This window comes from Carassius carassius, chromosome 35 (assembly GCF_963082965.1).
Source record: "Carassius carassius chromosome 35, fCarCar2.1, whole genome shotgun sequence".
In the NCBI taxonomy this organism is placed as follows: Eukaryota; Metazoa; Chordata; class Actinopteri; order Cypriniformes; family Cyprinidae; genus Carassius; species Carassius carassius.
In genome coordinates, this window is record NC_081789.1 from 21,007,159 (window position 1) to 21,034,526 (window position 27,368).

The 27,368-nt window shown below is 40.5% G+C and overlaps 1 long non-coding RNA gene across 1 annotated transcript in view; it reads right to left on the reverse strand.

The window, feature by feature from the left end:
- Positions 1–8,026: 8,026 nt before the first annotated feature.
- LOC132115754 (uncharacterized) overlaps positions 8,027–27,368 on the reverse strand; it is a 37,886-nt gene continuing 18,544 nt past the window's right edge. Inside the window, exons 2-3 of the long non-coding RNA XR_009425557.1 lie at positions 8,416–8,530; positions 8,027–8,175 (exon numbers count right to left, since the gene is read on the reverse strand). This is a non-coding gene — a long non-coding RNA (uncharacterized LOC132115754). The remainder of the gene's footprint in view (positions 8,176–8,415; positions 8,531–27,368) is intronic.

Below are 27,368 nucleotides of genomic sequence, written 5' to 3' on the forward strand. Positions count from 1 at the left end.
AGCCATGCTTGGAGAGAGCGGGGAGAGCAGCAAGACAAACCTGGGGTACAGAACAGAACCATTATAAGCATATATAATTACAATTCAATTACATGAGTTGTAAACAAAATGTGATGGAGACTGCTTCCAATGAAGACACTGTAAAGAAAGAACAAGTTAGATCGGATAATAGGTTCAGTTGGTGGAGTTGGGGTTGGAGGAGGGAGTTAATTGCAAGCAGCAATGCGATGGAAGAGACACTGAATAATGGGAATTTAAATAGACCGTAGGTGAAAGGTGTCAAGACTGGATTGGTACACGTCAGGAACAGCTGACTGTCAGCTGATGCAAGTGTGACTCACGTGGCCTGACTGAACTAACACGATGCTCGATATACACATATCTTATATAATGTATATTTACACACATTTATATTCGAAAAAATTTAATTACACAGAGAGCGATAGATGAATTACACATTAAATATTGTCCAGATGAAGGCTCATCCACAATTTTTATGTAGCCTATACTGCCCTACAAATGCAAAAGACCTTAACTCGCTGTATCAGACTGTGAAACTGAGAAAAACTTCTTTCAAGTCTTTTACTCGTCCAGCCAAATTAATTATAGGTAGGACACTGGAAGTTGAACAATTAGATGTTTCAGTAAATTATCTACATTCAAAAATCTTTATGAAGTTACGGTTGAGACGACCCATTACTTTTTCGGAAGAACAAGGAAATTGACTCAAGATACTTATACACATGATAAAGGATGTCTTGAACATCCCAAAAATATCAATAACTAATTTTCAACAAAAATCTAAGTTATGGTCTTTTGCCTTTGCACAGCAGTATACATGACATACATATGGTAAAACACAATCAAAATTTCCTTTATTGTTTGGTCTTAGTCCTAAGCACCATTGTGGCTGGACAGTGGAGATAAGAGTTTCCCAGAAGCAGATCACCAGTGCATTTCTGGCTTAAGACATTGCCTTTTTCCTGTAATCTGTGCGTTTCATTGACACTTGATTGAAAAACTGCGCCTGCGCTCTGAAAAACATCTCAAGGTGCTGGAATCTATAGTAGAGATGGATCAAAGCAGATTGTTTCCCAGTTACGGGTTTCCAGATGAAGACACAAACATATAACAGATGCTGAGAGGCATGTTTGTTTGGCTGCACTGATACAGACTGTCAATCTATCTGTCAGAAATTTAGATCTGTTTGTACAGCTCTTCCAACATGATTGCATGAGAGCTGTCTCTAGGCTCTGCTGTCTGTAGGCTTCAGACGCTCATTCATCTTGTCTCTGTCTCTCGTTGACTGTCTGTCTCTCAGCAACTTATAAAAATGTGCACTAGTCATATTCTTGGAAAGAACCAGGCTAGACAGCTGGCAATGGATGACACCTGTAAACTGGGCTTCAAACATAGAGAGGAAAACATCAGGTTGCTTGCGTCAGAACCGTAGCATTGCTGATGATCACAAAATGAATCCAAGTTCACTCCATACATAATGCACCACTGTGCATGGCATACAACCAAGAAGACTATTACTGTCCAATTAGCCAAATCAACATCAATTAGAGTCTTTGAATAATTTTAAATGAGTCTAATGCCTGCATACAATTCCTTTGAGCAGTTCTGGGTCTGTATTTGCCTGTATCCTGTGAATCTGGCATCTTATTCAAAGAATGAATATTTATAGGCATCTAGCTAATGGAAAATCTTCTATGCAGCTCAGTAGCCAGCAGTGCAACTCAATTAGAGGATTAGCAAATGAAGACAGATTATTTTGTTAATTATCATTATAGAATCTGAATCCCCTAATGCCTTATTATCAAGTTGCTGTTTGTGTAACCTTGTTTGATATCAACAACAGGTTGTAATATGCTGATAGCAAAAATAAGAGGTACTTGTTTTCGAAAAACAATAATTGAACATATGTTTTATCTATATAGTGCCTTTCCTCAAGGTCGCCTACATACTATTATAGTTCCTTTTCAGGAACTCGAGCTGCGTCTAGCGCTTTGGGGAACGTCCCTGACGAGACCGACTCTGAATATCGTGTGCAATCCGTCCATCGGAAAGGCGTGACGTCACGGGCGGGGTGACGTAGCGACCAGGAAGCTATAAAAGCACGTGCCGTGCAGCTGGCCTCAGCTTCGCGTCTGTCAGCAAGCGCTCTGTGTGTGCATGTCAAAAGTCTGTCCCGTTGGTCCTATTTATTGTTGTCTGTCCCTTAGCCATTAAAAGATCGCTAAAACAGCTCAATATGCCAAAACTAAAGCAAAAGACCAAACATATGAAGGGCGATTCCAAGCCACGTTATAGATTGTGTGTTCCTCCCTGTCCTCGCTACATTACGAGCGGGGATACACACAGTCTGTGCGTGGCTTGCCTGGGATCGAAGCACGCTGAGTCGGCTCTCGAGGGGGCCGACTGTCCGCATTGCGAGCGATTGCCAATGCGGACGCTTCGATCCCGGAGGGCTCTCTTCGAGGAGGGAGCCTTCACCAGCGTTCCTCGCGGTGCTGGCCCCGCTTCTGCCGAGGCAGAGCGGCTGCTGCACTCGTGGGGATCGCAGGTGGATCTGTCAGAGGGAATGGAGACGGGCCAGTCCTTATCTCCTTCCTTATCTGCCAGATCCGGCGCCCAAACCCTGGGTTCGGAAGCACGCTCGTCGGTTTCTTCCCCCCAGGGTGAGGGATCAACTCTTCACCTCTCTTCCTCCGAGGAGGTCGATGTGGAGTCGGTTGCTGGGGATTCGCCACCCCTGTCGCCCCAGTATGAGGAGCTGTTGGAGGTGGTTACGCGAGCAGTAGATAAATTAAAAATCGAATGGCCTGCTGAAAAACAAACTGAGCCGCAGAGAAGCAAGCTAGACGAACGCTTTCTGCGGCCGAGGCAACCACCTCCACGTCGGAGCCTTCCATATTTTCCCGATCTCCACGATGAGTTGTCGAGATCGTGGAACCACCCTTATTCAACCCGCCTCTTCGGCCCCGATTCACTATATTATGGCAACGTGATGGGGCTTGGAGAGCGGGGTTATAGAGCGATGCCACGGGTCGAACAGACGCTCGCGGGCTATCTGTCGCCCGGTTCGGCATCGTCTCTTAAGGCTCCGACATTGCCCACTAAGCCTCTTCGAGTTACATCATCGCTAGTGGGCAAAGGTTATGTGGCAGCAGGTCAGGCTGGGGCTTGCCTTCACACTATGGCAGTCCTTCAAGCTTATCAGGCTGACCTGCTGAGAGATGTCGATGAGGGGGAGGGGATTAAGTCTGGGGATATAGAAGAACTCAGAAAGACCGCTGATCTCTCCCTCCGCGCCACTAAAGAGACCGCTCGCGCAATTGGGCGGTCTATGGCAGCCTTAGTGGCCGCGGAGAGGCATTTGTGGCTGACCCTGTCAGAGATAAAGGAAAGAGACAGGGTCTGCCTCCTGGACGCCCCGCTTCAAGCCTCGGGCCTGTTTGGTGACACAGTCAACACTGTCGTCGACAGGTTCCAGGAGGCACGCAAACAGGCGGCGGCGTTCCAGAGTATCCTCCCTCGTCGCTCTCGTGGTGCATCTGGGCGGGAGATGACCACGCCACATACCGGCTCCTCATACCGGGAAGTACAGAAACAGAGTGTCGCCGCTCGTGCTCCCCCACGTCGGGACCGAGGGCCCCAGCGACGCTCTGAGTCGGGGGCTTCTAGGGCGAAAGCCGATTTAAGATCTGTCATTGAAGCCCGGAAGTCCTCGACGAAAAGATCCTGACGCCAGGATCCAGAGGGCAGCCCCTGCTGGGGTAGAGCGCGGTCCACCTCATTATACGGTGCCCGCCTCACCTCAGTGCCCTCAGGAGGTCGGCCTGCCAACCCTGCCAGAGTTTCAGGGCGCAGCGGCCTCCAGCGAGCGCTACTCCCAGTTATTTTCGCCCGTGAGCGCAGCGGAGCTGGGATGCTCGCCGCCCCTTCGGGGGCCTCTTACACCAGAGGTCAGTCTCGAGAGACTGATTCCCTTAGTAGATTATTTAGCAGCGTGGAAGCTACTGCCAAATGTATCTCAGTGGGTCCTGCGTACAATAGAAAGAGGCTATTGCATTCAGTTCGGTCATCCACCACCGAAGTTCAACGGGGTTACACCGACTGTGGTCGGCCCCCAGCAGGCTCTGGTTATGGAACAAGAAGTGAATACCCTATTAAGGAAGGGGGCCATCGAGGTGGTCCCTCCTCTAGACAGGGAATCCGGATTCTACAGCCGGTATTTCATAGTTCCAAAGAAGGATGGGGGGTTGCGTCCGATCTTAGACTTACGTCTCCTGAACCGCTCAGTTATGCCACTGAAGTTCAAAATGCTCACTGTCAATCAGGTGGTAGCTCAAATCAGATCCGAGGACTGGTTTGTCACAATAGATCTCAAAGACGCATACTTCCACATATCCATCCTTCCACAACACAGGAGGTTTCTGAGGTTCGCTTTCGGGGGCAAAGCTTATCAATATCGAGTACTTCCCTTTGGCCTCGCACTCTCACCCCGCACGTTCACGAAATGTGTAGATGCGGCTCTGGTATCCCTCCGTATGCAGGGCATCCGCATTCTAAATTATATCGACGATTGGTTGATTCTAGCTCAATCAGAGCAGATGGCGGTTCGACATCGAGATGTCGTTCTCGCACACATGGGGGAGCTGGGTTTGAGACTAAACGCCAAGAAGAGTGTACTTTCTCCAGTTCAGAGAACCACCTATCTAGGCGTAGTGTGGAATTCGACCACGATGCAGGCACGCTTGTCTCCTGCTCGGATCGAGTCGATCCTCACATCAGTCGAGAGAGTCAAAGAAGGCCAGTCACTCACTGTCAAACAATTCCAGAGGTTGTTAGGGCTGATGGCAGCTGCGTCCAACGTGATACCTTTTGGCCTGCTGTACATGAGACCCCTACAGTGGTGGCTCAAGTCCAAGGGCTTTTCCCCGAGGGGAAATCCACTTCGAGTTATCAAGGTCACGCGGCGGTGCCTTCGTGCCTTAGACATGTGGAAGAAACCTTGGTTCTTGAATCAGGGCACGGTGCTGGGAGCTCCTTGTCGCCGTGTAACGCTAGCGACAGACGCGTCCCTCACCGGTTGGGGTGCGGTCATGAGTGGCCACCCTGCCCGCGGTCTGTGGAGCGATCGCCATCTGACATGGCACATCAATTGCCTAGAGATGCTAGCAGTCTATCGAGCATTGAAATATTTCCTCCCAGACCTGAGAGGTCACCATGTGTTGGTGCGCACCGACAACACATCAGTGGTCTCTTATATCAATCACCAGGGGGGTCTGCGTTCACGCCCCTTGTACAAGCTGGCACACCAGATCCTTCTGTGGTCCCAGGGCAAACTCCTCTCGATCAGAGCAGTGTATATTCCTGGGAGGTTGAATGTGGGAGCAGACATACTGTCGAGGCAGGGGCCGAGGCCCGGGGAATGGATGCTTCACCCCGAGGTGGTGAAGCAGATATGGAGAGTATTTGGATAAAGCACAGCCCAGGTGGACCTCTTTGCGACTCAGGAGACATCGCAATGTCCCCTCTGGTTCTCTCTAGTTCATCCAGCTCCTCTGGGACTGGACGCTATGATACAGACCTGGCCGAGGCTTCGTCTGTATGCTTTTCCCCCTATCGCTCTGCTCCCGGGAGTTCTGGCGAGAGTACGCCAGGACGGGGTCCGTCTGTTATTAGTAGCCCCGTTCTGGCCGGGCCGACCATGGTTCTCAGATCTAGTCTCGCTCCTCGACGGCTCTCCGTGGGAGATACCGATCAGGACAGACCTACTCTCACAGGCGCAGGGCATGATAATTCACCCTTGCCCGGAGTTGTGGAAGCTGTGGGTGTGGCCCCTGAGGGGGCACAACTGTTAGCAGCCGGTCTCTCAACCGAGGTTGTTGAGACCCTACTCCAATCCAGAGCTCCCGCTACGAGGAAACTGTACGCCCTGAAGTGGAAACTCTTCACTTCATGGTGCAGAGACCGCCAGCTTGACCCAGCAAACTGCCCAGTTGGTACAGTTCTGGAGTTTTTACAAGCCAGGCTCTCTGCGGGGTTATCCCACTCCACCTTAAAGGTTTACGTGGCGGCCATAGCTGCTTTCCATGTCCCTTTCAATGATCAGTCAGTGGGTAGACACCCCCTAGTTACACGTTTCCTCCGAGGTGCACTGAGGCTGAGACCTCCAGTACGGTCCCGTGTTCCATCCTGGGATTTGGTTGTGGTGCTAGAGGCTCTTTGTAAAGCTCCATTCGAGCCAATTCAAGACATCTCAGACAGACATCTAACAATTAAAACTGCCCTGTTACTGGCAATCACCTCTCTAAAGAGAGTTGGAGATCTCCAGGCCCTCTCGGTGGCCCCTACCTACCTAGACTTTGCCCCTGGTATGGCCAAAGCATTCTTACACCCTCGAGCGGGTTATGTTCCGAAGGTTCCCTCTGTCACACCACAACCTATCGTACTGCAGGCCTTCTGTCCTCCTCCCTTTCGGGAGCCAGACCAAGAGAAGCTAAACTGTATGTGTCCAGTGCGAGCACTGGACGCATACGTCCACAGAGCTGCCCTGTGGAGAAAATCCGACCAACTGCTTGTTTGCTACGGTCCTACTAATAAGGGTTCTCCTGCCACCAAGCAGACCCTTAGTCGTTGGATAGTCGAGGCTATCAACGTCTCCTATGAGTCCTCTGGTCTTCCCCCTCCTTTGGGGGCCAAGGCTCACTCTACTCGGGGTATGGCGGCCTCCAAGGCCTTCTCAGCAGGTGTGTCCCTATTGGACATCTGCAACGCTGCGGGGTGGTCCACGCCCTCCACATTTGTCCGATTTTACAATCTTGACATGCGAGCCATGCCGGGCTCTTCTGTTCTCTCGTCTTAGCTGTGCTCTTCGGATACACACTAGGCAGGGATTTGGAAGTCTGGCAGCGTTGGCACATCGTTCCCCAAAGCGCTAGACGCAGCTCGAGTTCCTGAAAAGGAACGCCTCAAGGTTACGTATGTAACCCTAGTTCCTTGAAGGAACGAGACGCTGCGTCGCAAAGCCATACTCCCGGCACCCCTGCCGGCGCTTGCTTCCCTACTCGAAGCTGAGGCCAGCTGCACGGCACGTGCTTTTATAGCTTCCTGGTCGCTACGTCACCCCGCCCGTGACGTCACGCCTTTCCGATGGACGGATTGCACACGATATTCAGAGTCGGTCTCGTCAGGGACGTTCCCCAAAGCGCTAGACGCAGCGTCTCGTTCCTTCAAGGAACTAGGGTTACATACGTAACCTTGAGGCGTTTTCATTTATATTTTTATTGAATATATATATATATATATATGTGTGTGTGTGTGTGTGTGTGTGTGTGTCTATATCATAGTTTTTATATTTATTAATTTATATCTTTATTATTATTATTATTATTATTATTCTTATTGACAATTTTTTTTTTTACGTAAATCATATACTTTTTTAGAAGTTGAAAACATATATTTTTAAAAAATAAATTAGATCCATTTTTAAACATAAAACCATATAAAACCAATATAATAATAATAATAATAATAATGTTTAATAACATAATAATAATAATAATAAGGTTTTACTGAACCGAATATTGTGTATAATTTCCAATTAAGCGACTATGTCATATGTTTGAAAAAAATATTTAATTGTATGGATTAAGGATGCATAAAATACTAGAAATGTAATTTATCATAGAAAGACAACAGAGCCAAAGTTATTTAAAATGTAATTTTTTAATAATTTTAAAAAGTAAATTCATAATTTTAATAGTTTGTAATTGTTTAACTTGTAATTTCCACCATAGGTGATCTACAGATGATTTAAGATGGTGTAAATGATGTTTGTCCATGATATTTCAGTATTTTTTTTAAAATAAATAAATAAAATAAAATAATTCTTAAAATTCCTGTTTTGCATTTTACGTTGCACTTAACGATTTTAAGTGTTTAAGTTCTTCTTTATATACCAAGATATATATAAAAAGTCCAAACTGCCCATAGATGAAAAAACATCCTTTTATTTATTAGTCAAAGAAGAACAGTGTCCATTGAAACATACCCTGTAGGAGGAACAAATGAAATGTCTCCCTCTCTTTCACTCTCATGCACCATTAACCTTGAGAAGTCCATTATAGCACCAATCCGAATGCAATACTGCACTGCATCCCTCTATATTATGAATCAGACAAAAAAAACATAATTTGTTCAATTTATTAAAATGCATATAGGAAGACCAGAAATGCAAGTGGGTACTGAAGTGTGAACGTCTGAGTGTGTTAAGTGCTTGAGTGGTGGGTGGAGGAACAAGGGCTATACTGATGAGATAAATAAAGTCTTATTTACATTTTCCCTATGCCGTTTGATTCACAGAAGACAGATCCAAAATGCAACAGTTTTGTGTGCTCTCACCTCAGTGGGAAATGCCTGTCAAAAAGGGACACAGTGCACCGAAAGGGTGGCAGAGGAATGCCAAAAGACACTCTGTTGGGACTCGGAGATGAATAAAACATGATCTTCACACCACCTGAGAGAAAAAACACGCATACACATGCCACAACAGAGGCGTATGAAACTAAATGCACAATTTGAAAGAGCAAAGATATGACAGCATGCGCTGCTGGTAAATATTCAGAGCGCTTTGGGCCTATAATCTACTGCCTAGTTCTGTTAAGGCAGCTGGTACTGAAATGCAGCCTGATTTCCAGTTTTTAATGCTCAGTAATTATGAAAACATTAGCTCTAATGGTGTCCAACAGTACGCATGAACCACAAACCAACAAAGCTCATTTAAATTAGATAACGCCTGCCATCCAATTCACATTTGCTGTATATCCAAATGAATATGACGAGAAGGAACCATTGCTTTATGTCTGGTTTTAATGATCAGCCTCTGTGTTGATAGCTTTAGTAATAAACAAGTACCTAAACACTGTTATGAAAGCTCTTATATACATTCTTACACTGTTAATTGGAAAAATCAATGGTGGTCTGAGCACCACAAGGTCAACAGATGGAAGAAAACAGAACAGTAGCTCTCCTGTGATGATGTTTCCATTGATTTTAGTTCATTCTCCATTTGCAATATGAGGATACTGTTAAGTAAATCCAAACAGTGCATTGGATATATGGTGAGGTGAGGCCCCCAGGGACCCACTTAAATCAGTTTCTGAGAAGGAAGAAAAAAGTCTGCAAGCAGGCTGGTGGAGAAGAGGAAGTGGAGAAGGTTTGCTTGACCCCTCTGTTTCCTGACCTCCAAAACACACATGAAGCCAAGTGCAAGCATGCATTAATTCACATGCATAGATATGAATATTTACACACAATGACACATTTGCTACATGCAACAATATGTCTGATGCAGTGAAATATAACAGAACATTAATTATAAAATGGAATAATTCCCATTCTGGAAAATAGTTCCAGTTCCATTTCAGTTCTGCTGATTAAGTGACACTACTATATTATTACATTAGGCAAACAATAAGCAGATGACATATTAAAAAGGCTGACATTAGAGAACCTTGAGCTTAAACAATAATTTAATAATAAGGGGGTTCTTTAATATAAACATAGAGAGAACAAATGACATAGCAACAGAAGAATAGATAGACAGAACAAAAGACAGAATGATAGAATGACAGAACAATAGATAGATAGAACAAATTACAGAATGATAGATAGAATGACAGAACAATAGAATAGAATAGAATGAAAAATAGAATAGATAGAAAGAACATTAGATAGAAAGGTTAAAATGATAGAACAATAAAATAGAACTGAACATTAGATAGAAAAGATAGAATGATAGAATAGAATAGAATGACAATAAAACAACAGAAAGAATGATAGACAGAATGACAGAACGATAGATAGACAGAACAACAGACAGAAAAAAATATAATAGGATAGAACAACAGAATGTGAGATCAAATGATAGACGACAGAATAAAAGAAACAGAATGACAGAACAACAAAAAGAACAACATAGAAGGCCAGACAGAACTGTATATTGAACGATAGATAGAATGGCAGATAGAATGAATGACAGAACAATATAGATAGTTAGGAAGAACGACAGAATAGAACGATACAATGATAGAATGACAAATAGAACAATGAACAGACAGAGTAGCAGGTAAAATGGTACATAGAAGGCTAGATAGAACGCTAGATAGATAGAACAATAGATAGAACGATAGATAGAACGATAGATAGATAGATAGATAGATAGATAGATAGATAGATAGATAGATAGATAGATAGATAGATAGATGATAGATAGATAGATAGATAGATAGATAGATAGATAGATAGATAGATAGATAGATGATAGATAGATAGATAGATAGATAGATAGATAGATAGATAGATAGATAGATAGATAGATAGATAGATAGATAGATAGATAGATAGATAGATAGATAGATAGATAGATAATGATATAACTTAAAATCAACAAAATGCTAAGTACTGTAGAACAAAAGACTTATAGATAGAACGATAGAATAGAATGATAGAATGACAGATAGAATGATAAATCGATAGAATAAAATAGAATATAATAGAATACAATGACAGAATGATAGAATGACAAATAGAACAACAGATAAAATAATAGAACATTTCAGCCTTTCAGCATTCTTCATCAGATGTTTAAATCAGGAAGGTTTAGTTTTGTAATATTTCACAGGCCTGACATTTAGATCAGTGCCATGGATCTCGGGCTGTTTAGGTGAATGAGCTTTGACTGGGTGACATTGGCTCAGACCTGCACGCGCCGAAACACACCTGGTCCAAACCCATTGGAATCCATTATTCATTAAGTCATCAACAGCTTGGGAAAAGCCACCGTTGAGCAGCATACCAATGAATAAGAGCATGTTTAGAAAAGCACACTCCAAAAAAATATCCTCTACAAAATGATACTTTCTGTTTGTCTCCTCCTATGAAGTTATCCCGCTCTGTCATTGCTATCATTGCAGGTCGGGCTTTCATCCTGCCACAGCAGGTTGGCATCATGGATTCCGAGCGTGAATTTCCCATGGCGTCCTTAAGCCAAGCAGAGAGGTGCCATGTCGAGCCGGTCTCTGTGTGATGTCCTGTCAGATTCAGGGCACACCTGCCAGATTCTATTTTTAAATTCATAAAGACGGTGATAATGAGAATCACTGGCCATTTCTTCAGGTGAGAGCTGACTGCAGAGCCACCCTCGATCTCATCTGCCTGCCATGCTACTGAAGACTACTTCTGGTGAACAAAGAACTCCTGATCAGAGGAGATGAATATGAGAGGGATCATAAAGGGCCTGGAAAGGCTTTCATTACGAGCAGCGCATTGTCCAGACCCAACATCTACACCTGGTACCCCCTGATGGGGAAATAGTGCCTTGAGGTTTTGCAACGGTGAAACCGCAGGAAATGATGCAAACCATTAACCATGCTTTTAGTATAGAGGAGCCACAAGTGTAATGAATGAGGCAGGAGTAAGTGGTGTACATGTATTTTTCTATCCTGAGTGCAGTTATCCAGACGTTGTATGGTTTTGCACTTGGTTTGAATGCTTGGCCTTGACAGAATTTTAATTCGGTTCCATCATGCTTTTCCAATTTGTCTAATGTCACATTATGAATCTTGGTACAGTCGCACCATAAACGTGAAAAACTAGGCAATGACTTATAGGCATGTGCCCTGTATGATTTTTTATGTTTTTGAAAGAAGTCTCATACGAAGCATTAATTTAATAAAGCATATGGTAACAACAGTAATATTGTGAAATATGACAATTTAATATACCTGCTTTCAATTTCAATAAGTAAAATGTCTGTTTCTGTGCTGCAAAGCTGAATTTTTAGCAGCCATTACTCCAGCCTTCAGTGTCACATGGTCCTTTGGAAATCATTTTAATATGGTGGGGTGGTGCTAGCGCAATGGATAAGACACATGTCTTTGGTGTGAGAGACCCGGGTTCGAATCCACTGTGAGACACCAATGTGTCCCTGAGCAAGACACTTAACCCCTAGTTGCTCCAGAGCTGTGCGACCTCTGACATATGTGGCAATTGAAAGTTGCTTTGGATAAAAGCGTCAGCTAAGTGAATAAATGTAAATGTAAATATACTGATTTGGTAAAAAAAAATTATACTGTAAAACAGTATAAAAGCACAGCATTAAAAACCCTGCTTCAAGTGGTTATAAATATCAAAGCAAAAGCATTGTGCTATTTTTCATTATATGGAAGAATATTAATGTTATTGTTAATGTTAATTTAAAGAATATGTGAAGAAGAGGAATTATTATACATCTTAAAAGACAGCTGTGCTGTGCTTATTACCCTGTTAATGCAATAATGCCCGCCTCTCGGATTGAAAACTAGTCTGCAAAAACACATAAATGAGTTAAACTAGAATTAAACTAGAATTTTAGGGTCAGCAATATTTTGTAATGTTTTTGAAAGAAGTTGCTTATTCTAGGGAAAGCTGCATTTATTTGATCAAATATACAATAAAAACAATGTGAAATATTATAATTTAAAATAACTGTTCTTTTTCAGTATGTTTTTAAAATATAATTTATTCCTATGATGCAAAGCTAATATGCTAATACTGTATGCATTCTAATATGCTAATTTGTTGCTCAAAATTGCTGCAATTTCTTCTTATTAGATGTTGAAAACAGCTGTGCTGTGATATTTACTTTCAGGTTTTAAAAAAAATAAAATGCTCAAAAGAACAGAATAATAAAAAAAATGTTTGTAACAAAATCAAAAAAAAAAAAAAATCTATCTGACCCCAAATTTTACATAATTAATTTAATGGAAAACTGTTGATAAACAGTTCAAAAGTAGAAATCTTTCATAAAACTTTATACATCCTTATTGAAACATTATTTTTTTTTTATTATTGAATGCATCCTTGGTGAATGAAAGTTTTAATTTCAAAAAGTAACCCTATAAGGTTACTCACCAGTTTGCAATATATCTTTATTTCAACTGCAACATTACTTGGTTTAAATCAAATTGTAAAAACAATAGTTTTGGGTCCCAAATTAAAGTTAATATATACAAACCTCCTCTCAGGGCAATTTTCTCAGTGGAAAATCAATCATCTTAAGTTGTGTATTATTCTTCACATTAACATTAATAACAATATAAATATTCTTTACATTCACAACAATATGACTAATGAACAATAGCGCAATGTCTTGATGTTTTTGTGACAAGTACAAATTCATCTGATGAAATACAAATGACAGTTTAAAGGCCAGTAAAAATATTTAAAACCACTCAAATCACCTTTTTTGGCAAATACTGGAAGTGAATTTTGGACCAGGTTTGATTTTTGACATTTCAACTTGTTTTTTGTCTTTTTAAGTGGACCCAGGAGCAAGGAAAACAACAAAGTGATCCAAACTCTGACGTCAAATAGACTTCATGCTGCAAGTTCTAGTGTAAAAATGCCCTTAATTTCAGGCAATCAATCAACATTCAGAGCATTGCACTTCAAATCCCTGTTTAGCAATTGAGAGCAATTTGTCTGTGCATTATGAGCTGGTGGAGTGAAAGAATGAGATGCAATTTATTACTCACCCCTCAGCCTCTCTCTCTCTCTTTCTCTCTCTTACTTCTTTCTCACCGCCTCCTCTGTCTTTTCTTCAGTACGGCAATTACACTGCAGTGGGTGACGAAAATAATTTAGCCTAAGTGTGCGGTTTCATTGGCTAGTGTAATTACTGACTCTGCCTGCAGCCAGGCCCGATTTCCACAAGTCCACGGGTTTATGTCTCTTCTGTCTAATACACAGCCATCCACCCTGGCCTAAAATACAGAGGAGGCTAAAATATACCTGCGTCAATCCCTGGGTGTTTGTCAGGGCCAGGCTTCTGAATTATACACATCACTGAATCCAATTTCTAAGTTAAGGGCTTTTTGGAGGCTAGGCATTGTTGTAGTGCTGCCCACAAAAAATAGAGATTTTCAGTGACTCTCCTAAAATCAAGAGAGGAACAGACAAGCCACTTCAAAGAAAAACATGATCATGATGAGGCAAGGCGTCCAAAATATTCAGAAAAAAACTAGAGTACGAAAATAAAAAATGAAAGATCACACAGCATTTAAAAGCACTGATTCTTAAAGCAATACTGTCCAACAGTTAAACGAATGGATAATGTTTCAAAAGAAGAATGTTTCTTTTGTTCTCATGAACATGAGGGTAAATACTGGCAAATGCAGGAGACAAGTCAGATGACGTAGAGCATTCATGCACTGTGATTGGCTTATTACCCTGTCGATGCAATAATGCCCGCCTCTCGAATTGAAAACTAGTCTGCAAAAACACATAAATGAGTTGAACTAGAATTAAGCTAGAATTTTAGGGGTCAGCAACATTTTGTAATGTTTTTGAAAGAAGTCTCATTCTAGGGAAGGCTACATTTATTTGATCAAAAATACAGTAAAAACAATATTGTGAAATATTATAATTTAAAACAACTGTTTTTTTATATATATAATTTATTTCTGTGATGCAAAGCGTCTCAGGTTACGACTGTAACCCTTGTTCCCCGAGAAGGGGAACAAGAACTGCGTCGAACGACACTTTGGGGGAAGCCTCTGAAGTATGAATGAAACTGAGCCAATCTTGATTGGTGTTGCGTCATGACGCAATGTGTGACAGCATATGCGGAAGCTATATAAAGGACGCTGGCACACAACAGAGACAGCTTCTGTGATGAAGCAAGCGCTCCTAGGCAGGGGGAGGTGTGGCGAAGGGAAGCAGTTCTCGTTCCCCTTCGAGGGGAACAAGGGTTACAGTCGTAACCCGAGACGTTCCCCTACGAGGGAACATCGAACTGCGTCGAACGACACTTTGGGGGAACGAGTACCCACTATGCCACAACGAGCCCTGCCTGTCCTAGTGTGAAGCTGTGCACAGGCACACTTAGGACGAGAGCACAAGGGTGCCAGGTGTCGATGGAATGTCCAGAACCTCCTGGATGGGGGCCCCTGAGAGGAAGGCTCTAGAGGATGCCATGCCTCTGGAAGTATGAGCCCTCACGGCCAGAGGTGAAGGCAAATTGCACACCTGGTAGGCCATATATATAGCTTGGACAATCCAGTTGCTAATGGTCTGTTTGGAAGCAGGCCCTTCTTGGGCGACCCGAAACAAACTAACAACTGGTCTGACTTCCGCCATGAGGAGGACCTCTGGATATATATTTTCAGAGCTCTGACAGGGCAGAGCAGGTGAAGTCTCTCCTCATCCGCCGTCACGTGAGGTGGAGGATGAAAAGCCTGCAGAACCGTAGGCCGTGCCACATTAGGCGACACCTTGGGCAAATAGCCTGGCTTAGGAAGTAGGATGGCTTTGATGTCGCCTGGAGCTAACTCCGGGCACCCGTCAGATATACAGAGTGCCTGGAGATCTCCTACCCTCCTCAGAGAAGTAATGGCCAACAAGAAAGCCACCTTAAGGGAAAGGTTCTTGGCCTCAGCCAACTCCAGCGGTTCAAAGGGGGCATCAACCAACCCTCTGAGAACCACCGCCAGGTCCCAAGTGGGAACCCTGGTACAAGCCGCAGGTCTCATCCTCCAAGCCCCACGAAGGAAACGTACGACCTACGGCTGTCTCCCCAGAGGCCCATCACTCAGAGGAGCATGGAAAGCCGAAATGGCAGCCACGTACACCTTGAGAGTTGATGGGGTAAGACCAGCTGAGAAGCGATCTTGGAGGAACTTCAGCACTGAAGCCACTGGGCAGTTAACTGGGTCCACCTCATGCTCTCTGCACCAAACAGTGAAAACAATCCATTTTAGGCTGTACAATTTCCTCGTGGAGGGAGCTCTAGAGCTGAGTATGGTCTCCACTACTCCTGCTGACAGGCCGGCCTCTCGGTACTGTGCCCCCTCAGGGGCCAGACCCACAGTTTCCATAGTTCGGGCCGAGGGTGAAGTATTGAGCCCTCTGCCTCTGTCAGCAGGTCCCTCCTGATGGGAAGGTCCCAAGGAGGGCCGTCCAGGAGTAATATTATGTCTGAGAACCATACTCGGGCCGGTCACAATGGGGCTACCAATAATAGACTGATGCCGTTGCGACGAACCCTCTCTAGAACTCCCGGGAGCAGAGCGATCGGGGGAAAGGCCTCGGCCATGTCTGTACCATGGCATCCAACCCCAGTGGGGCTGGATGTGTGAGGGAGAACCACAGTGGACAGTGAGTCATCTCTCAAGACGCGAATAGATCCACTTCCACTGGGCCGAACCTCTGACATATTGACTCCACCACCTTGGGATGGAGTCTCCATTCCCCGGGCCTCAGCCCCTGCCTCGACAGGATGTCTGCTCCCTGATTCTGATTCCCTGGGATGTATGTTGCTCTGAGAGACAACAATTTCCCCTGGGACCACAAGAGGATCTGATGCGCCAGTCTGCAAAGAGGGCGAGACCTCAGACCCCCTTGATGGTTTATATAGGCCACCACCGACATATTGTCACAAGGATGTGATGACCCTTGTGATCCGGCAGGAAGCTCCTCAGAGCTCGGAACACCGCCAACATTTCCAGGCAGTTTATATGCCAGGAGGAATGATGGTCCTGCCATAGACCTCTCGTAAAGCGGCCGTCCATGACCGCACCCCAGCCCGTGAGGGAGGCGTCTGTCGAGACGGCTTTCCGGCGACATGACGCTACCAGCACAGGACCTTGGGACAGAAACCAAGCTCTCTTCCACATAGATAGTGAATGAAGGCATCTGCGCATAACCCTGATCATGCGAAATGGGTTTCCCCTTGGACGCCAAATTTTTCATAGTACTGTACACTGTATTTATAAATTAAATAATAAATAAATAAATAAATATTCTGCTTTTTCTGTAATGGATAATGGACCGTTAACTCTAAAACACAATGCATTGCAGTGCAAAATTCAAAGTTAAGGCAGAACACCTTTAAAAAAAACACCTTCAACCTATTACTTCATATTAATAGAGTACATTGTGCATGAATTTATGTTTTTTTTTGTGAGTATTGTACATTTACATATTGGGCAAGAAGTGAATTTAAATTCTAATGGGGATTAAAAAAAAATGTATTACAAGCAAAAAGGCCTGAAATTGACGTTCGATTTGAGTTCAGTAACTCATTTGACATTGCTGGGCTTGCCCTTGTGAGAAACGCACTATCCAAGCAGCTAACGTCATCCTGTAGAGCAGTTAGACTGCACACAGAGCCCCAGTCTGGCAGGACCCCCCATCTGGCCCTGTCAAGTGAAAGTGACGCAGGAAGGCAGAGGCATCACAAGCAGGCAGGAGCACACAGGTGCCACCCTCATTGTCTTAGCCGTCCATCTCTTTACCACACTGGCATCTGACATGACAACTCAGGGCAAAGAGGCAGACAGCAAAGGGGACAGAGTGACGGCAGGTAAAACAACACAGCTTCCTCCTCTCAGACCAGACGCAAATCATGTGTCACCTCCAGCCTGAGAGTTTAGGAAAGGGTGATTAAAGTAAGGAAAGATCTTCTGGGTGACCTGTGTTCAGTGCACTTTTGACAGAGTGAAAAGCTGTGAATTTACCGGGTGAAGGAGAGAAAGGGAGAAATGCCGAACGAAAGAATTGAGGAGAAAATTAAGCAGAAAATGAAACTGAAATAGGTTTCCTGTTCCCATGGTCTGAAAGAATGCAATGCACTTACATGCAGTTAGAAACATTTTGTCCATTCTAAAACTGTATGACTGGCTTTCTCCCATTAACCCAAAGTGAGAACTTTAGCAGATTCTCTTGATCATATAATATGGGGACCACATTCTGTCAAGTGCTAAAAAGGACAAAAAGCACCTTAAAGGGATAGTTCAACCGAAATTAAACTCAACACAACTTTATTTCTAAGGCACTTTCAAAAACCACAAAGGGCAACAAAGTACTGTACATGAAAAGAACTAAAGTAAAAACAAATATGTTTTTCCTCTGAAATTACCCTACAGTAGGATTTTTTTTTAAGGACAGTGGAAGCTCATTCCATGAACTGCAACAGAAAAAGCTCTATCTCCTCTATATTTCAAGCGTGATCGAGGAACCATCAGATAAATCAGAAACATACTCTGGTGCCAAGCCATGGAGAGATTTAAAAACATAACAGCACTTTATACTGGATTCTGTATCGAATTGGTAACCAATGAAATGAAACCAATACAAGGGTAATGTGGTCTCTTTTTTGGTACCAGTTAAAAAGCCTAGCAGCTGAGTTCTGAACCAGCTGCAGGCGAGAGAGGAAGGTCTGACTAACACCCAGATACAAATAATCCAAACAATAAAACACAAAGGCATGAACAACCTTCTCCAAATCACTGAAAGAGAGGATGGACTTCAACTAAGCTATAGATCCAAGATAAAAAAAAATACAAATACTATTGTTAACAACAGCATTTTGGTGATCGAATTTAAGCTGGGGGCAGAATTAAACCCAAGGCTTTTCACAAAGGACATTTTATTCCCAGAAAGCAATAACAGATTGTCATTAGAATCCATACCACATCCATTCTGGCCAAAAACAATAAACTCTGACTTGTCCTCATTCAATTGGAGAAAGTTGTTTGCCAACCAACACTTCACATCAGCCAAAACGTTATACAAAGACTGAAATGAAATTCAAGTTTTTGCTTCAGAAATGACTGAAATTAAAGTTCTGTCATTAATTACTCCCACTCATGTCGTTCCAAATTAAGACGATATTAAGAAATTAAGATATTTTTGATGCATTCCGAGAGCTCTATATCATATCATATCTATATCTATATCGATAACATAAAATAATCCATGTGACATCAGTGGTTCATCCGTAATTTTACAAAGCTACGAGAATACTTTTTGTGTGCAAACAAAACAACGACTTTATTATTATTCAACAATTCATCTCCTCCAAGTCACCCTAAAGCCATTTTGAAGACTATTACATAAAAAAAAAAAAAAATTGTGTGCACATTTAATAATAATAATAATAAATATTAACATTCCTTTACAGAAAAAAAAAACTTTTAATGCAAAATAGACTAGTAGAGAGCATTAGAGTCAGTAAGTGATGAGATAAATTTTATAATAGTCTCCTTGAAGTGGTTTAAATATAATCACAAACATCTACTACTGTCTGAGAAAACACATATGTTGAACATTCAGCTTGTTTTACAACAATCAAATATCATTAAAACCATTGATAAATATACAGCAAAAACATCCAGTGCCACTGAATTTCCCAAATCTCAATCTTTAACACATCTAGCTCCATGTAGGAGTGAGAGGAAGAATAATACTGAGATTTAAAGAGATCTATGTGCCAAAACCCTGTTTTGCTCTTGTTTGACAGACAGTCATTAGAATCTCTGTAATTATGTTCCCTGCGATTCAGTAGAACGTCTCCTATAATCCACACATATGAAGTTGAAAGTCCATAATCTGCTCATTACAATTTTCATTTGTAGATAACGCAGAGGACAGACATCTACATTTTCTCTCACTGGCACATTTCCCAACAGCTCATCCACAGAGTGAAATACTGAAACATGGGAAATAAATCCTCAGTACAAAAGAGTAAAAAAGCAGTGAGTCAAAGTGATTTCTTCTGCCATTTCTGGAGATGAAGGTCTAGAAAGACCATTTAGTACTCAAAATTATATGAATTTGTGTATATTACAATCAATTTTCAAAATTGTAACTAATTTTAATGCTTACATTTCAGTTTTTACTAAGAAAATTAGCACATATTCTATTACAGACCTGATTTAGAAAATGCATTTTTGTCAGAAGTCTCTTCCGTTACCCAAGGCTGCATTTATTTGATTAAAAATACCATAACAAAGTAGTAATATTGTGAATTATTAAAACAATTGAAACAAAGGTTTTCAATGTTAATATATTTTAAAACTTTTTCAGGATTCCCTGATAAATGAACTCCATTAAGTTCCAAAGAACAGTATTTATTTGAAATACTTTTATGCAATTTTCAATGTTTTACTGTAACTTATTAAATTTAACTATTTGTTGAATAAGATAATCAATTTCTTAAAAAAAAAAAAAAAACCTTAACGACCCCAAAAGTACATAGTTTAGTTATTAAAACAGTAAAAATGTATGTGCACAACCTAATTAATATTCACAATTTATAAGCCTTCACGCCGGCATATAGCCACACCTCTAAATTTCTTAACCACTTTTTAAAAACGACGTAACAAATATGTTTTTTTTTTTCATGAGCCCAAGAATAAAATCCAGGCCATATTTTCACATTTGGATGTAGTTTTCAGTTTTAAATTGGGCCCAGAAAAAAATAAAAGAAATGTCAATGTGATTTTCTGTCAGCTTCAGAAGAGCGAAGCAAAGAGCCACTGGTCGGCTAAAGGGGGCTTTTTGTTCCTGTCTAATCACACCCTGCTGTTCGCATGTCCTTATCCTGTCTGTTCCTTTAGATCAAACTGTATTGGCCACTGCATTGCCTCTCTGGACGTTCCCTTCCCACGGACAATGAAGCCTTCCAGTCTGTCAATCATCCAGTCCAGGCTAATGATGATCATGCCTTTGTGTCTGATTTAATGGATTCCATTCACAGTATGTTTCTGAAGAGATATTTTATCAGAACATTCAGGCAATCATCGGCGTGTGGTGTGCTAAAAAACAGACGAATTTCAATGTTATTTATAGCACTGTCTCACAACACCGTCTCACATTCAAAGCACCAGAATTACATTAAAATATGGAACTGATTTTGTGATTTATGTGCATCCATTGTTTTACCAGTTATGATTGTTTTCAAATGCAACACAAATCTTGCTGGTAACCACGGTTTCGCACAACATTTACATTGAAACCGCATCTCTTTTCATACATTCACATCTATCACTGACAGACAGCACAACACAAGCCATCAGATTTAGTAGTTCTTCCCTCATTTCTTCTGTGAAGTACCAGATCCTGTCTGCAGTAATTATAGGTCTGCTCCAAACTGAGCGAGACGCACTTTTAGCAAACTAACAGCTAACAGTATACTGAAAAAAAAAAAAAAAAAAGCTTTAATAAGCTCTAATATCTATAAAATACAAAGCAAATTTTGTATACAATTTAATTTATTTTCATTATTTTTTGTATATTTTAAATTTGTGTTTTCAAAGATATTATAATTTAATTATAACATTACTGTGTATGTGTATATATATATATATATATATATATATATATATATATATATATATATATATATATATTTAACAGTTAAATTAAAACATTTTGATATATACATTAACCTTTTTCTTGCTTTGTTCGCCATCTTGGATTAATTTGGCTCTAAACTTGCCTTAGTGCATTATGGGATCACCTTTTTTGAGAAAGATGTATTCATAAAATTGGCTGAAAGTGAGCTAATTCATTAAAAATTGTTGAGAATTTTGTCACCTTTAGACCGTGCAAGATGAGTTTGTTTCTTCATCAGAACAGAGAATTGTAAAAATGTATCATTAAATCACTGATCAACGGATCCTTTGCAGTGAATGGGTGCCAACAGAATAAGGGTCCAAACAGCTGATAAAAACATCACGATAATCCACAGCCAATCCACATGAGTCCAGTCAGTTAACAGTTTGTGAAGTGAAAATCTATAGGTTTGTAACAAAAAAATCCATCATTAAAGGGTTAGTTCACCCAAAAATGAAAATTATGTCATTAATGACTCACCCTCATGTCGTTCCAAACCCGTAGCACCTCTGTTCATCTTCGGAACACAGTTTAAGATATTTTAGATTTTGTCTGAGAGCTTTCTGTCCTTCCATTGAAAATGTATGCACGGTATACTGTCCATGTCCAGAAAGGTAATAAAAACATCATCAAAATAGTCCATGTGACATCAGAGGGTCAGTTAGAATTTGTTGAAGCATCGAAAATACATTTTGGTCCAAAAATAACAAAAATGATGACTTTATTCAGCATTGTTTTTTCTTCTGGGTCTGTTGTGAGTGCGTTCACGATGTTGTCACGGGTTTGGAACGACATGAGGGTGAGTCATTAATGACATCATTTTCATTTTTGGGTGAACTAACCCTTTAAGGTCATTTCATCATGTAAACAGGACTTGATTTGTACATATTTCTCTCCTTATTGAGACAAGACAACTTTTTCACTGGAAAAAGTAATATTATGGAAAGAAGACTCGTATTGTAGCCGAAAGCAATGGTTTGAAGTTAAATTCTTAATGATGGATATGTAGATTATTGTAATTATTGTGATGTTTTCATCAGCTGTTTGAACTCTCATTCTGACGGCACCCATTCACTGCAGAGAATCCATAGTGAGCAAGTGATTAAATGCTAAATTTCTCCAAATCTGTTCTTATTTTAGAAACAAGCTCATCTTCATTTTGGATTGCCTGAGTAAATTCTTTGCAAATTTTCATTTTTAGACAAACTACTTTTTAAAATAGGTCTTTTACATCAAGAGTGGTGCTTTAAAACACTGCCAGCATAAGCAGCTCAGAAGGTTTTGGAATAGAGTATATATCTGAGCATCCCAACAATACAATCCACCAGGAGATGTGAAAAAAGCATGAGAAGTTGAAATGGTCTGAAAGGTAATTGCTGTCACTGTGTGTGTGTTTCTTATTGATGCAGTCTAGCACACACACTGTACAGACTGAATGCCCTGTGTTCACCTTTTTCTCTCTAACAAAGGCCTAGTCCAGCCCTCTCAAAGCGGGACTGAGGCATGGTGAGGGCTGGAGGTTTAATTGAAAGAGCAGAAGATCTTGCATGAGGTCATCCTCCACCACTGCTTTTAACCAGGACCAATAGTCTCCATGGCAACCTCAGTTGCTTGAATGGTGACCATGGCCTGAAAAAAAGGCTGGGAAGAAAAAAAAAATAAAAATAAAAAAACCTTTACACTAGGAGTGTGAAGGCTTGGTGGCTTGATAGAAAACACAGCAAAATAGCTGTTATTTTTAGTGGCTATAAGGATTGAAACAATGTATTTGCTACTATTTTATGTACACTACTGTTCAAAAGTTTGGAATAATTAGATTTTTTTATGTTTTTGAAAGATGTCTCTTGTCCTTATCAAGGCTGAATTTATTTGATCAGAATACAGTAAAAACAGTAATACTGTAAAATGTTATATTCTAAAATATTTTTCTATACATCAATATAAAATGTCATATATTCCCGTGATGGCAAAATTGAATTTTTATCATCATTCAGAAATCAATCTAATATTCTGATTTGGAGTTTAAGATTTCTTATTATTAATAACTGAAAACAGTTGTGGTGCAATTTTTTTTTTTTGAAGCAGTGATACTTTCTTTAATCTTTAAAAAAAATGTATGATAGTGGATAAAGACAGTGTAACAGTTTTGCGATGTACTAATCACTAAAATAGATCTTAGCAGTGATATATATATATATATATATATATATATATATATAAAATATAAAATATATATATAAAATTAAATTAAATTAAAAATAAACAAAAAATATTTTGGTGTTCAATAGAATCTTTTTCACTAAGCCTATATTTTTTTTTAAAAAAGGACACACTCTTCAATATGTCTTGACCAAATTTCAGAGATCCAAGTTAGTGATTGCTTGAGGTTTTATTTTCTGAAATATACAATTATCCGTAATAATTGGACAGGCCTGTGTATATGTAAGGAATAATTGACGACAGGCGGTTGAATTATTAGAAAAATAATGCACACCCGAGGTTACATTATTTTTAGAATAAATCAACAGCCCGGAGTCAATTACTCCGCTGATACTACGGTTACCACACCTCAAAACATCGATCAGATGATATATTTGAAGGGATTCGTCCAGTTTTTGCACTTAAATCGCTGTTGTGAGTAGAACTATTTCTTCCGCATCTCATCCAATGCCTCTTTTGCTAGTTACAAAACATAATTTTAAAGCTGGTAATGGAGGCTTGAGCCGTTGATAGCATTCTAATTAAGTTATTAATGAAGTTATTAGAAAGAGTACAAGAGAAATAGAGAAAAAGAAAGAGAGAGAGAGAGCTTGTGTGAATTAGGCTACCTCTGTGCGTCCCTCAACAGTGTTCTGCAGCAGTGTCTCTAAACAGTGTCTCCTTGCTACTGAGAAATGTCATGTGTTGCCTTTAAGATGCTACACTATATAGGCTAACTGATAAAATTGTTAGGGCAGCACTGACAACACTATTCTGTGCAAACTGTGTGACCATTATTACAGTTAACTATGCGAAGTGATATGGAACTGTAATGCGGTCAAGAGAACTGCCTGGAACTACGTTCACCGTGCATTTCTCTGAAAATAATTGCACACCTCGGAATGTTCGTCAGCCAATCAGATTCAAGCATTCAGCGGCCCCGTGGTATAAATGATATTATTGGATGATATATTTCTTCTTTCTCCAAGCAGCATGAGTAAAATGACATTTATTACATTTATTATTTTAAAGACATTTATTACAAAAACTAAGTCTATTTTAATTTCACATCTTTCATTTACAGGTGAAAACTGACCATAATTGTATTTTTTTCTTCTTCACTATCTCAGACTGAGTGGCAGGGCGATAATACACTCGGGACAAGGTGTTGAACTATAAATTTAAAACTTGATTAACCCTGACAGCGGAGGTAGTGCTGCACTCTGTAATGTAATGATTCTTTCCCAAGGGCACTGGAGAACAGGGCGTGCAGAGGTACAGATGCATGACCTGTGGGCTCTAACTAAACCTACTGCCCCTAGCGTGACTCTATAGCCTCGGCCCTGCTGACAAAGCACATTGGCTCGCCTCTAAAAGCCAACGAAGTTGCTGAGGCAAGGCAAAATAAGTTAACCAAGAAATGCTTATTTTAAGGATAAAATTTTACAATTTTCAAGGTGCAGAGGTTATCCTGGAAAAGAACCCTGACAGATTATCTCTCTGGACTTAAACGACCCTGGGCCAACTTCAGCATTCTTTAACATTTGGACCATGATGTAAGCTGTGTCTGCATAGCGTATGAAATTAATTAGCAGTGAGTAATGACTGCATGCTTGCACCAGCATATAAACAGCAAGGTGCTGATCACACATACATGCAAATATTACAAACAACATCCTTCTATACATACAGACAATTTTGCAATGCAAATAACAATTTAAGATAACAATAGAAGTCCATTTTCAGCTAAGGAATTTTTCCATGCAACGCAAATAAAAGGTCACAATGATCTTTTTCTATTCCACGGCAAAACCCCAAAAAACAGACTTATTCAAAGATAGAATTCAGACTTATTTTTTCTCATAATTATGAATTTACATGCCACAATTAGGACTTTTTTCCCCTATGAATTCTGAGTTCACACCTTGCAATTACGTTTTTTTTAATCTAAAAAATGTGACTTAATTTATGTTTTTTTTTAATTGCAACTTCATATCACTCAAATATTCTTTTTTTCTCTGAAAAAAAAAGTAAAAAGTTTACCTTTTTTCCAGCTCTGATAAAAAATAAATGTTAATTAAAAAACAAAGTTAAGTGTGCCTTTTTATATCACATTTTGGACTTTTTTTCTCAAAATTCGGAGTTTATATCTCACTATTCTGATGCATATTAACTTCCATTAATAAAGATGTAAACCTGGCATATAGCAGAAACAGTAACATAAACACTTTCCATCGCATACAGAAGTTTATATTTGGAATATACTTATATATTATTTAACCTTTTTTATTTATTTATTTTTATTTTGTATATATTATTTGTATAAATTATTGGGGAAGTTGTGGCCTAGTGGTTAGAGAGTATGAGAGTATGACTCCTAACCCTAAGATTGTGGGTTCGAGTCTTGGGTAATACCACGACTGAGGTGCCCTTGGGCAAGGCACTGAACCCCCAACTGCTCCCCAGGCGCCGCAGCATAAATGGCTGCCCACTGCTCCTGGTGTGTGTTCATGGTGTGTGTGTGTTTACTGCTGTGTGTGTGTGTGTGCACTTTGGATGGGTTAAATGCAGAGCACGAATTCTGAGTATGGGTCACTCATGTCACTTTTTTTTTATTATTATTATTATGTATTTAAGGGGCTATTGATTTTGATGAACTGTTACAAGCTGAGCTGAGAGAATTTTCGGTCTCTTTCTCTAATTGTTTCGGTAGATAAATAGGCATTAGAAAAGTCCCCTGGTTCGTGACCCACTTCCTGTCCATTTGATCAGCTCAAAAGAGCCCTTTCAGGGATTTTCTGTGCTGTTCCCAGACAAACTGGACGGTAAACTGCTCAGGATTGCTGTGATGGACGACTGTAATATCGTCCTCTCTTTCTCATTGTTGTGTTGGAGATAAGTAAGATCCTCTGAGCTCTTCCCACAGACAAAGCTCTGCCAAAGGCAAATCATCAAACTGTGAAGCAACAATAACACATGGCAGGAAAGCAGCACAGGGATGTACAACAAAAGAACATTAAGCTGAACATCACAATCCCTGCAGGTACTTAGACGGCACGAAAGCATCCAAGTTTCTTTTAGTAGGCTGGCGATTATCTAAAGTTGTAGACTGACATGCCCTGGGACGCTGTATGAGAGAACTGAATGTTCAAATTTTTAAAGAAATTTATACTTTTATTTGACAAAAATACATCAATATAATGTCTTTTCTTAAGCACCAAACGGCATATTAAAATGATTTCTGATGATCATGTGACACTGAAGATGGGAGCAATTCAATTCTTTGTAGCATTTAAAATAATTTACTAAATTACTTACAGTTAATTAAAATTAAGGAATTAAGTTTGAATTTAAAATGCATTCTGAAAGGTGGCACAATTCTATATTACTATAGTAATATAATTGGTAAAATTACATTTAAACAGTGTTTAATATTGTTGTATCATCATTTTCATATTTATTCACATAAACAACACATAAAAAAGCTAACTGTAGAATGCTGGTTTAACTGTCAGCTAAGTGGATTCTTGACATGTAATTGGGTGATCTTTGGCCAAATTAACCTAAGCTTACAAAATTAAATTTATACTATCTATGATAATTTCAGGCCTCTGTAAGTGGTAAACTGTGGTTTGGAACATTTAAGTTCAAGCTGTTACCATGTTCATTATTAATCTTTTCACATTTTCCTTGTGCATAATAGCAGAATCGATACAGGTGCATTCTGATAAAGCAACAATGAAAAAGGCATAAAAAGGGGTGCAGAATCGCACTCTTCCATTTGGGACCAGCCAGGACATGGTGATTGCCTTTAAATGCCACAGTCAGGGAGAGATCTGCAGTCATTCAGGAGGTATTGATCAGCCTTCAGAGTCCTGAGAATTAATTCAACAGAAATAACAGGAACCTTTTTAAACTGACAGCATGCCGCGCTCACC